The sequence below is a fragment of the Cryptomeria japonica genome, chromosome 5 (genome assembly GCF_030272615.1).
Source record: "Cryptomeria japonica chromosome 5, Sugi_1.0, whole genome shotgun sequence".
Classification (NCBI taxonomy): Eukaryota; Viridiplantae; Streptophyta; class Pinopsida; order Cupressales; family Cupressaceae; genus Cryptomeria; species Cryptomeria japonica.
Genome location: NC_081409.1, coordinates 820,990,478 through 820,998,539, shown reverse-complemented (window position 1 = coordinate 820,998,539; position 8,062 = coordinate 820,990,478).

The window sequence follows — 8,062 nt, the reverse complement described above, 5'->3', positions numbered from 1 at the left end:
TTTGGAATTGGATTTATGATGTTTCTTTGAAAAGAAAACAAAGCAAGCACACAAACAGAAGAATGTTGCCTCAAAAGGCACAAATAAGTATGGGTCTAGATCAACCCAATCTTTTGAACTTTTTATGACCCTTTCCTTCAAATGTATTTTAGGTGTTTCCAAAGCCTGAAGTCAGCTCAATTTGCACTGGTCTTGACTCAAAAATGAAAACACTTCAAGCACTCTTTATCCCTAAGGTCAAATGGCCAGTTGCGATAATTTCAGCTCACATCTTGATATTTCTTCAACTTTGGTACTACATACCTTATGAATCCCGTCGTGGCGAGTAAGGATGTGATATACTAAGTCTTGCACAAGCATACAAAATAGATGATCCCTATGATGGAGGAGTCACCACTTTTATCGGGCTACAAGTAACCTTTCAAAAAACTATGTTTCTACTCAAGGAAATATGCATGGTGAGTATCTTGGGAGCAAAACCTTCTATGCTCTTGCACTAAATTTATCACAAATATCCTCAATCAATAGAACGGGTGGGATACTACTTAAAGGTGTTTAGTAATTTTTGATGTTTTTGGACATAAGTTCATTATGCAGTGACTCACTTAACAGCCTCGTAACTTGTGGTGGGGCCCATTTGTCCTTTTGGCAAGTTACATTGTAGGAACAGCTATACCCAAGGCTACAACTTTCATGCGAGGTCATTCCCAAGAGCGATGTGTCTCTTGGTAGGCCTCTCTTAAAAAGATAAAATTTGACTGTTACTAACACTTTTCTCTTGCACCTAGGACCACGAAAGCCAAGGGAGAGGATAGTGTGTGTTAGAAGTAGGACCGCTCAACAAACTCTTTTGCACAAGTGTGCCAAACACAAAATACACTTGTCCTCTTTAACTTGTCATTGCAATGATGATCTATCTATTTGGAGATGTTGCTCCAACAACCATGGTGTTCTTTTTAACTTCAAAGGCAATATGTTGAGTAAACTAGGAAATTGAAATCTTGGTCAACTAAAATTGAAACACATATGCATGAAGTAAATCACTTTGAAACATAAAATTTTTGACAAGTTGATTGTTCTTTTTACTTGCACAAAAGTTGAAGTGTTGATTGTGAGTTTCCTTAAGTTTGATGCAAGAAATGAGATTTATTTTGTTTTAAGCACCAAAAATAAAGTGTTGCCTAACTTGCAATGAAAGCAAATTTGTGGGATTTTGAGTTTGTTGTTCTTTTTAATTTGGACAAATGAAGTTTGTTTTTAAGCCCAAGCTAAAAAGTGTGATTTAATTTTAGAACCCAAAATGAAGTGTGATGTTCAATTTTAAACAAAAATAAAAAGTGAATTCATTTTAAGACCAACTTTGGAAGGAAAGTTAGTAAAACAAATAAATCTACTCTTTAGTCTAATTTAAACCTGCACAACAGAGAAAAACAGTTAGTAAAATCCGCCTCTATGGTGGGCTTCCACAAGCCTAAGAAAAATAAATTTTTGGGTTACAAGGCCTTTTTTTACAACGTTCTGTTACAATAGCATTACTCTGTGTGAAAACAGAAGCGCTATTTAATGCAAAAGTGCGAAACTAATGACAAAAGCGCTAAAAAAAAATATTTATAGGGAAAGACAAAAGTGCTAATACAGGGACAAAAGCGTTAGACTATAGACAAAAGCGCTAAACTTTGGACAATAGTGCTATTGTAGAAACAAAAGCGCTATAAGACTAAATGATAATAGCACTAAAGCGCAAACAAAAGCGTCGAAGCGCGACTTGTGTGTCAAGTAAAATAGTCAAAAAGTTAGTTGTCTAAAAAAAAGGTTGTTCTTCGATTCACGTCGGCTTCACCAAATGATGCTCTGCAAAATGGGAAGGTTAATTATGATAATCAAACACACAAACAACAAGAAAGCCAATTTGTTAGTGTTAGAAATCATAAGCAAAACACTTTCCTAAACAAGCATATCAAGAAAGACACTACGAAATAGATAAAAAGCATAATAAATCTACAAAATGCAACCAAACATCTCCATATACTCTCTACCATGTTGGTAGGTTCTCCTTCCTTGTTCCTCTCCTCTCCAAGTTCCAAATTAGTGTAGCTCTCAGCAGCTTTTTGCACTATGGATGCCTTATGGAGATTCAAGATTGAAATGATGATTGTTCTATGCTATGCAAGTGTGAACAAAAGCTAAAATGAGAGATTATCTAATTAGCTAGTGTTGATTTTAAGCCAAAAGAGTGAATACGAATGATTTATGCTAAATGCTCTCTACCTAAAATGACTATAATTTAAATGCATACAAGTTTTTAGGATCTGGATTATGAATAAATGAGCTCTATTTATAGGAAAAATGGAGCAATGGATGGTTGAGATTGAGTAATCTCAACAAGGGTCAGGATTGAATGATATTCAATCCATGTGAGGGCTTTCAACTCAATCCCAAGATGACAAGTGTCAACATGAGATGAGTTGAGAGGAGAGGGAATAAGCATTAAATGTCTGACATGACCTGAGAGTTAACTTAGGAGGTAAGGTTAAGGTTTGGTTGAGTGAATAAATTCATTATCCAAAGAATAATGCTTTTATTCAATGGGTAAACTCTTGTGCACAGGTTAAAGGGATAACCATGGTCAAAGAAATAAATGCTTGAGGAGACACATGGGTTACATGAGGGTTGAGTTTAGGGGTTAAAGTCTTTAAGCATGGGTGCAAGTGGATTTAACCATAAATGGTTATGTAAGAGCCATTAGTGGTTTGGAAGACTTTTAGATGTTGGCTTGTTGAACACATAAAGCATTAAATGCTTCTCAAAGACTTTAGAGTCTTTGAGAAGTGACTCCAAGTTGCTTAGGAATGTGACAATATTTAGGGGATGGATTAGGCTAATTAGGAAGGGGTTAGAAGAATCTAGAAGGGGTTTAGGATTGCAAGTGGGTTTGGTGGGTGAAAGAAAACAGGATTTTAATTAAAATAAAATTCATTTATTTCAACAAATAGGTGCAAGTTGCATTTTTAGGAGAATGTAAGTGGGGGGATTTAATGATTTAAATAAATGTTTTATTTAATTTATTTAAAAGAGGAAAGGGGTTTAAATAAAATAAATAGGATTTATTCATTTAATTGATTGTGAATTTGGTTTAATGAATTAATTTAAAATAAATTGAATAATTTATTTAATTAATAGGAGAATGTTTGAAGATGAATTAATTAAATATTAATTTTATTGACTGGTGGCTAGTGGGTTTTTAATCAAATAAATAGCAAATATTCATTTAATCAAAATGGACAGATTTATGTGACTACCAAACATTTGTGCTTTACATTTGTTTATCCATATTGCATTCATCTAAAAACCATCTAGATGCATTTACATAAATCATTCATTCATTACATTTTAAAATAATCAACCATCACTGTATACCATCAATTCGTCATCTCATTGACATAAAATATAAGTACTATCTATATCATTGTCAGCATCATTTCATTATGTATACATCATCATCCTTGCATTACATTAAGCATTACATCACCAAATCATGCATATCAATCTACGTCCACATGTTAGTATTACATTTATCAAAACATGCATATAGACATCATATAAATAAATCATCATAAAACATGCATGTAGGAATCATCTCATAAACACATACATGTAGCAAGAACAAGTATCCATATAAGCATAAATCAGAGATCATCATCCTGCATAAATCCATACACATCATCAACATGCATATCATCACAAAATATGTGATCTCCTCATATATCATATCATCTCACAAAAACATACATGTATCAGAGTACAATGAAGTCCAAAATATTGACTACCAAGATCCATCCAAAATACAGTCCAAAATGACAATGTAATCACATAGATAAATTCTCTCTCAGATCCCACTCTGACCAAATGTTGCACCACCATCCCTACCTGCTCCCCCACTCCCCCCTGCACCACCCGCACCATCTCATCGTGGAGGACCCATCACACCACCACTTCTCTTCATCCTTTGAGACCGCTCTGATCTCGCCCGACGCATCTGTGAATAGCTCATGGCTCACTGACTAGCTGGCACCACCTGCTCATATAACCCCCGCCAATACTCTATCTCAGCCTGTGCCCACCGAATCTCCCTCATCACCTCCCCAGCAGGACCTAGTGCTCCTACTCCAACTCGGACTCTCTCCTATAGCTCTGCTAATCTGTCCACTACATCATCCCTCTCACGCAACACTACAGTCAGCTCTGACTCTCGTGCAGATAGTTGCACATCTCAAGCTGCCACCTCTGCCTCCATATCCTCTAGCCTACTCTGCAAAACTAATATCATGTGATCTCGCAGATCTTCACCACCTATAGCTCCCTCCCCTGTCTCCATAGGTGCCTCTCCAGTGGCTCCCTCCCTTGTATCCATAGGTGCCTCTCCCTCCCCTACATCCCTGACTCCTATCTCACGCATCCCTGCATCAAAGGTCCTTGTGATAGCCGCAATGGCTGCCCACCTCTCCCTCTCCGCTATAACCGTCCCCCACCCCCACCTCCACCTCCACCTCTGAATCCAACACCTCCTCCAAAACCACCACCCCTCCTCCTCCTCCTCTATCACCACCTCCACCATCCCCTTTCCCTTGTCCACCTGCTACCACTCTGCGACCTCCTCTCCTCCTCTATCAGTCTCCCCTCCTCCTCGAAGGATGGAATAGGCTCTGCTGGATCTGATATTCACAAAATCATATGTGCGACGATATATTGTGTATACTCCTCTGTAACCCCTGCATCTACCACCCCCGACCTCATCTTCCATGGTTTCGCCTGTATCTAAATTGTCTAGTGCCCGCCACCACCACTCTATCTTCCACAGGTGGGGCTGAATCATCATACCACCCTACATGTATACATAGGGCTAGTCTACTGCCCTAAATCTCAGACTCACCGGTCGAGTCACAGGTAGGTGATCCCATGGCCAAATATGAAGTAGAGTGATCCCTACTCCTAGTGAGCTCACCTCTCGGTATACTACCTCATGTAGCTCCCGATATAAGTGCGATAGCACGCACGGTCCCCATGCAAAGCAGGTCCCCTTTGTCATCATCTGCTCTATAACCTGACCCCAACCAATGACCAGTCCATGTGATCATGTAATGCCCCGCCAGGAAACCCCGAAGGGATAAGCCAAAATTACAAGAATAGAGTGCAAATTTTTTTTTTTTAAAGATACAACACATAAGAAGCAACAAGCTATCAAAGATTCAGATTACATAGCAGAAGACTTTAACAACAATCTCCTAAAGAGTTTCCCAACGAGATTACTTAAATTTTCATAATACACCTTACTCACACAATTAATCCATAAGCTGAATATCTTAATAATGAGATAATTCATAAACAGGATAATTTCTTTCAAAGGACGGAAATATAAATCACAAGCAAGGATTCATCATTAAGATCCATTCATGATTCTCATTCAAGCTTTTCATTTTAAAATTACAAACTATACATCTAACAATCTAATACATTAGGATTTCATCATAACACGAGATCTTTCCAAGCATATTTAATTTCTTAACAACAACCGAGTATAATTCATTACTCTAAGTTACGTTCATTCATATACCAACTTATTGCATTATAATGACGATTTCACACATGCATTACGATAAATCGCATCTCAACCAATTATGCATTCGATCCACATGGCATTCAAGATAGAATTGAGTATAAGCATTAACAGTTAATTCCATTTATCCACTTAACCATTACATAAGCTAAACATACATGATAAAGCTGAATAAAGGGAACATAAGAGAACGCATCACATAACACCATAATGATCTCGGAGTTCACCCCTAAAGGGCTACATCTCCGGGTCTGCACAACTGCAAGACCCCTCTGATAATTAATAAGGTTAAGAGTACAAGAGGTTACATCACACAATTCAGCCATCAAGGCGATACATAAGCAATATACAACGACCCCAACGGTCAATAAATACATTAACGATCCTTACAAGGAACAGGATCCAGCTGAACATAATCAAAGCTAATAACATAAGAGTCCATGAGAGCATCCATAAAACTGAACCATCACCACCCAAGGTCTAACATGAAACCGACACTCACAAGGGCAGCGACAAAGGATGACTCACAAAGGTACTCAAAACAGGACAAACAACAACACACTAGCGAACGTAGGGACAAGTGTCATCACACAACCTGGTATGGATACCATGGCAAGTCTTCATAGGTCCCGGCCCATACACTGGTAACCCTGGCAACCTAATCCGAACTTCCGGCCCATCCAAGCCTCATGTGGACCCACACATCCTCTCGTGAAGACAAGGAAGATGGTTTGCCATTTCAGGCCTTCTCACAGCATGCCGAATCTATGATAGCATTCGTCCCATGTGTGAGGCACATTATCTTGTTTAGAGTTTATTTTCTAATCTACTTAGGTTATCACTTATTAGACTCACTTTCGACGGGTTACCCAGCAGCCACTTTGGGCGCGGCCCCCAATCGAAAGCCACTTTCCCATACGACACTAGACTGACTCAAACGAACTCAAACCACGGAATACACATGGTAAGACGAACGGAGTTCAAGAAGAAGAACAATCATCTGGTCAAACACGACCCAACGGTAATCACTTACTGACGGTACTCTAACTAGAGACCTGACAACTAAGGTTAACCACGAATCATTATTTGACTCACTCAAAGAGGATATGACCAATTATGACAACATCACAATACAACAATCAACTCGGAATTCGAGGACTGATACAGGAACACCAAATCATCCATACGACAGGGTCCTTTAAACAAGCAAAACATGCCATTTCATAATTAAAGGCGAATACAGAAATTAAACTCGCAATGCAGTAATCAGAAAAGACAATATTTCCTCAAATTGATTTAAACATTAAAAACGATCAAGTTTTCTACATGATCTAAAAACATATTACAGTTATCTACCTCAACTGGGGATAAGTTGTTCTTGGTTTTCTAACTCCTAGGGTTCAAGCATTGAACAGGCAATTTAAGCCGTAATGAGTTTTAACCAATTCAAATAATAAAATTCAGACAACCATTAATCGACTAAAATAAGATATTTAATCTCCCAATCAAAACGTCATAGCCATACTGGCTCAAAATCAATCTCTACAGTTTCATGATTTCCAATGCATATCGTTAAATTTCTAAAGCCCAACGATAATATTTCACTACTTTACAATTACTCAATTGATATGTTCTACGATAACATTTAACATCATCAAATAGTAATTACATCGTATTTCAACGATTTTCCAAAACATATTACTCTCTATCTTTTTTTTTTTAAACAAAACTGCCTCCATTAGCCAAATGTTCAAATCAGCTAGAAGGTAAGATAATAACTAATTAATCCAAGATCAATCGGAAAGTAATCAATAATATTCAATTGCGAAGATTCATAGTTTAGAACTTAATCAGGTAGGGAGCATAAGTCATGAAATGAGGTTGGATAATGATTAAACCAATAACTCCGTTATGAAATTAATCAATACCCAAACAACAAATATGATGATATTGCCTCCCTAATCCTAAATAAGAAACTAATTTAAATTTTATCATTAAAATAATATTACAAATGTTATATGCCCCTTTTTTTTTTGAATGAAAAAAAAAATACACATTAAAAAAAAACATTTTATAAATTTTGCATTAAACAAAAACGCATTTTAAATGTTAGGACGAAGCGAGCTGGGAAGGGCCGTGCCCTAACCCTAGCCGCAACATAGGGTGAATTCGCGGGCGGCGCCACTCATCACGACCAGGCGGCGGCGCCCTGCGGCCACTGCGGCCCTGCGGCCACCACAGTGTGCCGCGGCCAAGGTCGAAGCACCGCCAATGGGGGGGAAACACAGAGGTCGAGCGGGGCGGTAGGGAGGAAGAGTGGGGAAGGGGAGGGGAGCGGGTGGAGCTCCGCTCCCCGCTCTCCCGAACCCCGAATCCAACGTTTTCAATAAAAAAAACAATGCCCAAAACGCTCAACAATTAAACGCCCAGGTTTGGTCCATTAAAAAT